Source organism: Ochotona princeps, chromosome 25 (genome assembly GCF_030435755.1).
Source record: "Ochotona princeps isolate mOchPri1 chromosome 25, mOchPri1.hap1, whole genome shotgun sequence".
Classification (NCBI taxonomy): domain Eukaryota; kingdom Metazoa; phylum Chordata; class Mammalia; order Lagomorpha; family Ochotonidae; genus Ochotona; species Ochotona princeps.
The window spans coordinates 9,339,747-9,351,411 of NC_080856.1; the positions used below are offsets into that span (position 1 = coordinate 9,339,747).

The following is an 11,665-nucleotide window of genomic DNA, read 5'->3' on the forward strand; positions in this document are numbered from 1 at the left end:
TAAATTAAGTGTCACCCTAAGTAACCATGATTCCTCTTGGAACATATCCAAACAGTGTTTCTATTGAGGTTGGTGCTATGACTGCTGGACAAAGGAATGAAATACACATAAACACACATGCATACATACAGGTACATGCACCTCTGTATGCAAGAATATTAGCATGCTCCTGTTGTTTAGAGATATTTATGTCATTACTCACTCAATTATACAGTAATTAGCATAATTTTTGTCTGACCCAAAACCTTGGGGGCTCTGGCCTTACAGCCATTTGGGGAATGAACCAGCATGTGGAAGATCTGTCTCTCCTCTCTGCAAATCTGTCTTTCCACTAAAAATGAGTTCTTAAAATAGAAAGAAATAGAGTCTAAGTATCATTTTAGAAAAAGATGAAAAGTATGAGTTAATAACCTAAAACAAATATTAATTTGTATATATCAATTCGAATTAGAATTCATAAAATGCACTGCAGTGCTTACAGAAAACACACATTTTCAGTAATGTTCAATGTGCTAATTTGCAGCATTTGCATTGCAAATAAAAAAGGGGGCATAAAAGGAAAATGGGTACAGACTTGACTAAAAAACTGAATGTCAAGGAAACTCCAGGATGTTTCTTAAAGTTTAACTTAGATTCAGAAACAAATCTTATTATCAGCCTGTTAACAGCCACAGCAAAAGCTCACTCAGGATCTAAACCAAGCTAACTGGAGTGTCTTCACAGTTTTGGCACTAATTGGCCATTTGGAGCTCAGGGAGTTGTCATGGTTGACATAAGGGAAATGAAGACTTTTTACTTAATCACTAATCCATAAGTGACAAAAAGCAAAAACAAAGTTAATCTTATTCCTCGGAAAGACAATTTGAGAAATTCTGCAAAACTGTTGAGAAACTAATGTCTCTAAAAATCTGATGCTTTGCAATTTACATATATACAGTAAAGAAAAAAGGAAACAAAGCATGATGAAATAAACACTAGACAAGCAAATGAACATATCCATCACCTCACACATAGCAACATCTGAACGCTAGGATTTTCTCCTAGAAAATGTCTCATTTATACTGAAATATTACAAACCGTAAGTCCATGCCAGGTACTGGTCTCCAGATTTATTCATCCCAGAGCTGCACGTTTGTACTCTTTGATCTGCATTTCCCTAACCACCCCCAAAGCTCCCATTCATTGTAACCACCATTTTACTCTTACGCCATATTCTCAAGATGTCTTATCTAATTTAGCATGCTAGTAACATTGTGTAAATGATTCTTCCTTTTTTATTAAGTTTCATTATATGCATACATACATAGAATGCATACATTATAGTGATAGATAAACTGTGTGAAAATATATATGTATATATCTATGGGAACACACTTAGGGTATCTCCCATCACTTTAAAAGCTAAGCAACACAAAGCAACATATAATAGAGCTCACTTTCCCATGTGACAGCAGACATACTCTGACCAGAATGAAGCCAGGAGCCCACAATACCACGTGGGTTTCCCAAGAAGGTGGGTGTAAAAGGCCCAAGCACCCAAGTCATTATCTGCACCCATGCATTTCAGGGGAAGTAGAGTTGAATCAGAAGCATAAACTAACAAGAACTCAAATATGCACTCTGACATACAATGCAGGTGTCACCAGCAGCAGCTGAACTCAGCACGGCACAGCACCTGTCCTAACTGTCAGGTGGTGACGTGGGATTAGGACAGCTTTAGTGAATAGGCTGATTCCTGGAACAGAGCAAATCAGCATGAGTAATGATTTATGGGAAAGGTAGTCAGTGACTTATACATGGATTCAGTATTTCCTAAAATTTTTATTTCTGACTCGAACGAAATAAAAAGCTCATGAGGTTGTATTTTAGAATTACATCAACCTGACTCTAAAACTGCACCTATCAGAAAGTTAAGTGTGTGCTATAGATGCCGAGAACTGCTAAATTCCTTCTCAATTTTTTTTCAATGCATACCACAAAATCGGGTAAATTAATTGAAAACTGGATTTCTAATAAATGAAATACATGGTAGTCTTATTAAGCAATATTCTACGAGCTATTTCTGCTAACTAGTAGATACTGAGGTATTAAAATCTTGTGTTTTCCCGAGTCAGTTCTCATGCTGCAAACTTTCTCAAAATAATGGAAGTACACTTGTGACAAATTACCTCTTGATATAGGATGTCACTAAACTGGACCATATTTCACATGTCAGGTGGCATTGCTCTAAAATCTCACATTAGCTCTAATGTTTTGAATAGTATCTTGTATTTACTAATGAGTATTTTATTAAAAGAAAATATTTTTTTAATTATACACTGGTACAATTTGAGTGCTAGTAGAACCAACTCTTTAGTTGTACTTTATGATTATCACAGGATTCAGAAAAATATTCCAAGAGATTAAATGTTCTTTCCACCCTCAGATGTTCGATGTATCTTTCTTGTTTGTGCAGTTCATGTTAGTTGCTTCCACTAATGGTTTTGCTACCAAGGTTTCGGTTTTAAGGAATGTTGTGCTAAAGCCAGAATTCTCTTCACACACCTCCTCCCTTGCACGTCTCTGATCATGACTTGGGCTGTCAGAAGGCATGATGCAAATTTGATCAAAGACATTTTCTAGGAGGCAGTCACTCCTAGATTTATAACTACTTCCTAGGAAAATTCTGCAGCTACTTCAAAATAAACATCTGATAACACTTTATAAAAAGAACTAGAAGATAAGAGTTGAAAGGCTAAAACATGAAAAAAGAGAAGGCTATGCAAAGGTAAGTGCCTGACTTCATCAATGCCTGTTGGAAACATGTTGAAACTGTACTACATCCCATAAAAATGTGGACATACAATATACTCATTAAGAACTTTAAAAGATCAACATCCATGCCTGAATACGTTAGCTTTCTACTTTGTCTTTCCATGGTCCTCAAAGGAAACCATCATCACTTGCATAGAGCAAAACAAACTGGACATTTGTTTATAATAATAAATGGTCCAAAAATATAATTTTATAATACAGTTCCATAGACTGAGATTTCCCTTCCCCTTGCTCCCCCTGCTCCTGTCCCGTCCCACCACTGAATTATCCTACGTTGCTATAGTATTGTTCCTCATGAACAGTTGTAAGTCCATCATTACGGGCATGGACAATGACAGTCCAGCATCCTATTGTCAAGATAGTGAACAGTTTCATTGGGAGTCCATCTTTGATTTGGAAATAGAGATGCATACTGCATTGTAACTTCACATCTGGATATGATAGTCTCCATCACACATTTACTATACATTCCCTTAAATGAAACACCACAATACAAAAGCAACAGGAAGAAAAATTTACAACGCCATGAAGTTAAATACCATGCTACTTGGTATGATAATCTCCATTACAGTTACTGTACACCCCCTTAAATGAAAAGCCACAAAACAAAATCAACAGGAAGAAAATGTCATGAAGTTAAATAGCATGCTACTGAATGACCAGTGTGTTGAAGAAATGAAAATCAAGAATCTTCTTGAAGAAAACTATGCTACCGTCTGATCTATGATGATCAATGGATAAAAACCTCTTTGAAAATTAAATTCTTGCTTTTTGCATTTTGGAACAACAGGTTGGGCTGGTTTTAGCAATGATGATATTCCATACTGTACTTCTGGCCAAAGCCTCAGATGCTCAACTTCTTGCTAATGTGCCAGAGAAGCAATCGAGAATGGCACAAATGCTTGGTCCCCTGCCTCACACAGGGGATGGAGCTTCTGGCTCTTGGCTTTAGTTTGGTCCAACCCCAGACACTGCAGCATCTGGAGAGTAAACCAGCAGCCAGCAGAAGTTCATTCTCTTTCACTCACTCACTCTTGGAAGATTATCTCTCCTTCCCTCCTTGCCTCTCCGTGTTACTCTCCCATTAAAGTAAAAATAAATAAATCTTTATTATATAATTGAACTTTTCTGATACGGATTCACTTTAGATTCACAATGTCTTGTTTGCATCATTGAAATAACCAGGCAAAATTCTTGCCTCTCATGCTGTGATCATCTAACAAAGTTCAATATGAGAGATACTTCTAAAAAAAGTCAATAGGGGCCGGCACAGTGGCCTAGCGGCTAAAGTCCTCGCCTTGAAAGCCCCGGGATCCCATATGGGCGCCGGTTCTAATCCCGGCAGCTCCACTTCCCATCCAGCTCCCTGCTTGTGGCCTAGGAAAGCAGTTGAGGACGGCCCAAAGCTTTGGGACACTGCACCCGCGTGGGAGACCCGGAAGAGGTTCCTGGCTCCTGGCTTTGGATTGGCGTGCACTGGCCCGTTGCGGCTCACTTGGGGAGTGAATCATCGGACGGAAGATCTTCCTCTCTGTCTCTCCTCCTCTGTGTATATCTGGCTGTAATAAAATGAATAAATCTTGAAAAAAAATAAATAAAAAAGTGTATATTTACTTAGTTGTCAAGATCCCCTACTTTTATTCCATCATCAAAAACCTTAATATAGGTAAAAACAATTTTTTGCGGTACTGAATAAGATGATACCAGACAAACATGTGCAAGATACCACAATCCCATGAAGAAGTTAGGAATTGGGAAGTTGTGTGAAATGTTCACTACTTGAAGATTTTCCTGTGTTTTACCCTAAATACACACCAACACATTGTCATGGGCCAAATTTTCCCAGGTAGAAAACTACCAGGTAGATTTTCTCTAGATAGTATCTTAATAGCCTAATATTTCTTTGTACTTTAAATTGCTGCATTACATGTCTTACTCCTACTAGTTTCTGATTTATCAGAGAAGTAATTACATATTGTTTTCTTTATGTTCCTAGTGGTTAGCAATATTAGAAACATGGCAGCAAGATGAGAGGGAGCAAAAGGGGCATGGAATGGACAAGGGAAGCGCAAGGAGAATAATGCTTTCCAACCAAAAAGCCTACTTCAAATATAAGACGCATAGATCTGCTTGATGGTGAAAAAGACTTCGAGAACAATTATATAATCTTCTCAATACATGAAAGTATATTTTAAAAACATTTCAGTTCTCCAAAAACTGCCATCGAAATTCTACAAAGTAAATAAACGAAAAGGTTCTTCGAACAAGTTGAAAAGAAAAGACAGTTTGGCTACTGTTGCATTTCCTGTTGCTAAAGCTATAAAGATATTACTCAATCAGTATGCATGGTCATGCTACCTCAGCTCTAATGCCTCAATAACTTAACTGGACTGAATAAATGCTTTAATTCTTAATACGGTACAAAGTCACATTTCAAACTGTGTTTGTATTACCTTTGAATTTACAGATATGCCATAAATTATTTGAGTACAATGGGATAAAAACACCATTAAGGAAGCATCTTGTGACTTCTCTTTGAAATACAAACCACCTTATTCAATGTAGCATATCCAAAAGAAAAGAGCTTAAAAAAAAAAAAAGAAAATAGTTGTGATCCTGAGCTTATTTTTAGAGTTTATTGCATCCAGGGAAAACAAAAACAGCTTCTTACTTAAAGAACTCAATAAAAGAGTAGATTAAGTCAGTCAGTCTATTGCGGAAATGGAGATGAGACCCAGAGGCATCTTCCCTTTCAGTTGAATGCTTAATTTTAGCAAAGCATTGTAAGTTCCAATTGCAATACATGAAAGAACTCGGAAGAACATTTCTTAAACTGCCTCATAACGTCTACACAAATTTCCCTTTCAGGAAGGTCCTGATGTCAATGACACCACTGGAGCTTGTGACAGTGGCACATCGCTGAGATACATGTCACAGGGAACAGAACTAGCTCACTGATCTCAGGAGTGATTTTGTTGAAGTTCCTGAGAATCAGGAAGACTCAGGCAAACAGGAACTCTGTCACAACACTGACAGTTGCTGGACTATAACTTTATGTTCCCTGGACAGCATTCCAGACTCAGAGGCTGCAACAACGGTTCACAATGAAGAATCATATTCAGATCAACACTGGGGATGTGAGACAACAAGACAGCTACAGTAGATAAATCATCAAATCAAAGAAATTGGTAGCAATGCATATGTTTGCAAATACTGCAGACGAGCTCTATTTACTGTAAAACTGACATTTTCCTGAATTCTAACCAAACTGCTCTTAACATTTTCCTTTGCTTTTTTAATTTCAGCCACTTTTTTTTGTCCATTTCACTTTCATGAATTTTTCTTTAACCTGCATTTACCAATTACTAGTGGGCTTTACCACAGATTTGGTCATCTGAATAATCCCTCATCTGTGCTCAAGTAGTTTATCTAATTTTATGGGGGAATCTTCTGTTTATTGATTTTGAAATTTGCTTCATACATTCTCATCATTTGTAATTAATCAAGTATACATACTGTGGGTATCTTTTCCTATTTTGTGACTTTTAATTCCGAACTTTCAATGGTGATTTAAATAGAAATTTTTAATTTTAATGTTAAGTAGTACACAAATAATTAGGGAATGGCATTTCTAAATCAGATTTTAGATATTTTGTGTGAATACCATGTGAAGAAAGAGGGCCACTCCCTTTTCATAGGCTTATTATTTAGCTCTTAAATCTAAAACTTTGCATGGACTATTTTCTACAGAGGGGAACAGGAACAAGGGTCAAAACTCGCTTAACGTGCAGACATCCAGCTGCAGTTGGACTGCTGCCCGCTCTCTACTTCTGCACTGATGTCTTTCAACAAACCAAGCGTTAGCACATACGTGGTTCATTCTGATTTCTGTATTTTAGATTACTTCTGCCTCCATTGCATCAAAGGAACATTTCAATTTTACCCAAAATAAAGTTTGACTGGCACTGTGTTAAACCTACATAACATTTGGAGCAGATCCCATGTTCACACTATTGGTACATGCAACAGTCAGAACATTCACTTACACGGGCTTTAATCGCTCATAGTACGGGTTTGTTATTTTCACACATGCCTAACGTCCTGATACATTTACACGTGCATGTATTTACATAATCAAAGTATGATCCTAGTACTGTTTTATAAAGCCAAATATTTTAATTATCCACCAATTTGTTCTCTGGAGTTCCATTCTTACCCAAAAGTTGGAGTTATGTAGGTAGGAGAGTTACACTCAGTTGAGAATGAGTTGTGTGTGTGCGTGTGTGTTTCTAAATAGTGCATGACTGCATTATCTCCTGGCTCTCATTGTTGGTCTTGAGAAATCGGGTCTTAGAATTACTTCGCAGATGGAAAACTATCTTCTTTCCCCTACTGATTTTACATATTTTCTCTATATTTGCCATCCATCTTATAATGTGTCTGGCTGTCTCTCCTACTGTACTTTTCTGTCTAAGATTGCAACAGTTCTGAAATTTGAGAGCATATTGTAGCAGCTAAGTTAATTCTAGGATTTGTGTATAGTAATGCATTTTTCTTCAGTATTTCCAACTCCATTTATTCTCCTGCTCACATCCCACTTTTTTGTCTCTTCATTCAACACAAGGCTTCAATTTCCAGTTGGTCCATTTCATCTTCTGCTAACACTTAAATTCACTCATGAATTTCAGTATTTCAAATAATGCATTTTATGTAAGTTTACATTTGTTTTATTACTTACGATTAATAAGAGTTTCCTGCATTTCATCTGTGGAGTTGTACTCCTCATATTTGGAGTTTGTTATGAGGTAGGCAAGGAAGAAGAACATTACACTGAATGCTTTGCAACCTCTCTCAAGGATCTGTAAAGCACTGCAATAGCAAGCAATCATCAAAAATTAATCAAATACATGGAGGCAGCAGCCCCAATCATAAACGAAGATTTTCAGTAAAGGTTATTGAGCAAATTTCATTATTTAAATACCAGATTCTGATAAAGCTATGGAGTTTCCTACTGAAGTCATAAAAATCAAAAAGCTGTTACAACACAGTCACAGCGTTCATTTCTACACATGCTGGCTCTGCTCGGTCTCAAGACCCTGTGCTCGCCTTGTGTCAGATACAATGCAGAGTATTGACAACCTGAAGGAAGAAAGTTTTTATTTGGCTTCCTCCTCAATAAATCCAGAGAGTTAGAAGGACACAAGATTAATTATAACAACTTGGCTGCTTATGTAGACAATCTTATCTTAATTTACTGAGAAACAAGAGAATATACAATAGACTTTCAAAAAATACTTTACAAATAGTGAAAGTCTTCTGAATTTGACTGAATTGGGTTGCTACCTCATCCCATATCCAGTACCCCTAACTTGACATGTTGAGACTTCAACAGGCAATGTATATTTGAGATCCAATTTTAAGAAATTATGGTTAACTGACAAAATGCACGTGGGTCGTTACTCTTTCTCTATAAGGAAGAGAAAGATCATTCAACCAATTGTAGGCACAAATAACTGAATCCAGCCATGTGCAAAGTCAGTCTCTCTCTCTCTCTCTCACACACACACACACACACACACACACCCCTACCTCAATCTGGGAACACAATTAGCAAGCATCCTGAAGACTTCCTACTTCCAAAAAAATTAGATAGTTAATTAATTTTTTTAAACTATCCAAGCTATTGTATTGTGTCACATTAACCCAAGGCTAATTTCAGCTTGTTTATTGAGTTCTGGGCACACTGAGTCCAAGGTCAATATGGAATCCTGTTCTCTGTATTCCAATGCATCTAGGTACATTATAAACTTTACCTCATACATGCCTAAGTCAATGTTTAAAAGCAGGTTTCTTCTGTTAGCAAAAAAAAAAAATCAACAGTCAAGAAATATATGGAGACTTAATTTTGTGTATGTGTGGATTGAGTGATCATTCATATCAGTCTTTCATGAAATAAAAGATTTGGGTTATAAACAATTAAAAAATATTGGAATGAATGAGGATACACTGCACCAAACCCTAGACAGATACATCTGCAGCTTTAGATAGCTATACTGAAATAAGGATGTTTTTTAATTACTCTTTGGATGATTTACACGCCATGAGCTCCATTTTTGTGTAATTATTACTACTAGACAAAGACAAAAGTGCATGGATAAGATTTCAAACATTGAGATAAAACTAAATATTCTACATTATACCTTTTTTAATGGTATTGTTACTGCAGAAAGCAGTATTTAATTTTTAGTTTTATTAATTACATTGCATTATGTGACACAATTTATAGGCACTCGGATTCCCCCCACCTCTCCCCAAACTCTCCTACCGCGGTGGATTCCTCCACCTTGTTGCATTACCATAGTTCAGGCCTTTTGGCTAAGATCAAGTGTAGTATCTGTTCTTATCAGTATTTAATTTTTAATTGTAGCATTCATAATTTCCATTCAAGTTCCATGAATATAAAGAAAACAGTCAATATTCATTTTGACATGTTCATATCTATTATTTTCAGGATAGCAAAGAATTGTGTTTAGCTCTTCAAAGATAACACATACTTGAAAAATGCCCTACCACCATAAACATCTTTTAATAACTTAAAAGTTATCTCTACATATTACTAATTTTAGCTTTGGAATTTATTATGCAAGTCTGGAACAGTTGCTTATTTTCTAAGCTTCTACTGTTCTATCTATAAAATAAAAATTATATCAATTTTAAAAATTTATTTAATATCAAAAATGGTTAAGCAATTAGACACCTTACATTGACCACCTGATGCAATTAAGCACATCATTTTAGTATACTTGACATATTATCCAGATCTATTTTTCCTGAGTCCATCTTAGATTTGCAAATGTCTAGATTTTCCAAATTACATAAAGGATGCATGTATGTGGGTATGTATACACAAATGATTAGTAAAGAACTAGAATTTATTTACTTGAAAATATATTGACTAAGTTTTCCTTGTAAATGTTGGACACAATCCATGAGGATGAATATGCACCTCATCAATTCACCTTAAACTGCATGCAACTCAGGACGCCACTGTTGCAAGGAATTACTATGAATTCTTTATCCGTGAGCTATTTGATATAAACAGCAATGCATGGTTGCTGCCACTTGTTTCCATAACAATATGTACTGAAGCTGCTGACCAGAGTTCATTATAGATGCCTGAATGTAATGAAAAATACTTGTCTGGGAAAAAATATATACCATTTTGGCTCTTTACAATTTGTAGGTTTTAAGAAGCAACAGCACTGCTAGAAGGGTCCATGAAGCACAGGAACACCAAGTCTTCATGACATCTCACTGACACCCGTTTAATTGCTGCTGTATCCAGGGGGACGCTTCCCGAGCACACCTCCATTATTAAATAGAAAACTGCTTCACAGATGCTATCAAAATCAATTATGGTCTGTCCACTTTTAGGGGTCAATGAGGCAGAGAATTAACCTCCAACTAATTTCCAAAGTCATTTGCCAGCTTATGACTTAGCACATTTACTGCCACAAGCAAGAGGCCATTTGTAAAATGCACCCTTTAGGGCACAGGAAATGTATCTTCTGGGTCATGATAAACCCACTGGCTGCATTTGTTTATTTTAAACTCATCAAAACCTCCTGAAACTCAGAAAATACAGAATTGAGATGTATTATTAAATAAAGCCCAAAGTCAACATGAAATCCTGTGCTTTATATTCCAAAATCTAATAATTCCAAACACTTAAATTACTCTAAAGAACAGAATAAAGCTAGATTAATATGAGAACACGTCAATTTTAAGCTGGATTCCTTTCAGAACAGGTAGGAACCTCCTCCAGGCATTACGACTTTTCCAGATGATGGTATCTATTAAATAAATCAATTGCTTGAATTAAAAAAGGAAAAATTCATAATGACTTCATAAAGTCTAATTACCTTCAAGTTCCAAGTTACTGGAATAGATAATACAAACATTAAATCTCTAGGAGCACATTCCTTAATTGTTTGAAGATTTAGTCAAAACCTAATTATTTTACATTTCAAAGTAACAACAGTTCATCTTTTGAGGGCTGCATTGGAGCATTACTCAAAAATCTGGGAAAGTCCATAGCTTCTATTTAAACCCTACGAATTTATTACTGATAATGAGAAATAACTACTACTTTACATAAAAACATTAGTATGAAAGAGTCTAGCACAAAAATTTCCACAAAGACACCACGGTCTCAAGACAAGGAAATCCAATACGATGCCAAGTGCGAACATGTTTTAAAATGTTCCCCACACGCATCAATTCTAAAACAGATGACCTCATAAAGAGCTTGGGTGATCAAACACCGATATTAGGTGAGAACAGACACAGCAAGCATTTTCAAGGCTGTACTCGGTCTGCAATTTCCAATATCTGATGATCAAATGCAACTTTGAACACCTATATTTACAAAAGTTTGAATAAATTTGTTTTGCCCAGAGTCTAGGTATCTTCTAATTTCAACTTGATGTTTGTTTCATAAATTCAAAGGCTTTTATCATGTTACATACACAGTAAGATGTCTCAGAACCATCAAAACTGAAATTGAGTGAAATTACAGAACTAAGCAACCTGAAGTACCAAAAATGCATATACCCGCCCCTAGTGGTCTTCCATCCCAAAGCACGGATTCTTTCGCAATTGTGCCTAACTCTAAGGGATGCATCAGTGTGGAAGGGTGGGCAGTTGGGACATATGAAAAGCTGTCTGCCCATATGAAAAGCTGTCTAAACCTAGCTGGGGAATCAGCCTGAGCTGGAAAGCAAGTTTGATAATGGAGACAAAGAATGTTGTGGATTAGGAAGATGAAACTCAGGCATTGGATTCAAGGCAA

The 11,665-nt window shown here is 36.3% G+C and overlaps 1 pseudogene; it reads left to right on the forward strand.

The window, feature by feature from the left end:
• The first annotated feature begins 9,171 nt into the window (after positions 1 to 9,171).
• On the forward strand, positions 9,172 to 9,266 carry LOC118760252 (U2 spliceosomal RNA; annotated as a pseudogene).
• Positions 9,267 to 11,665: the final 2,399 nt, after the last annotated feature.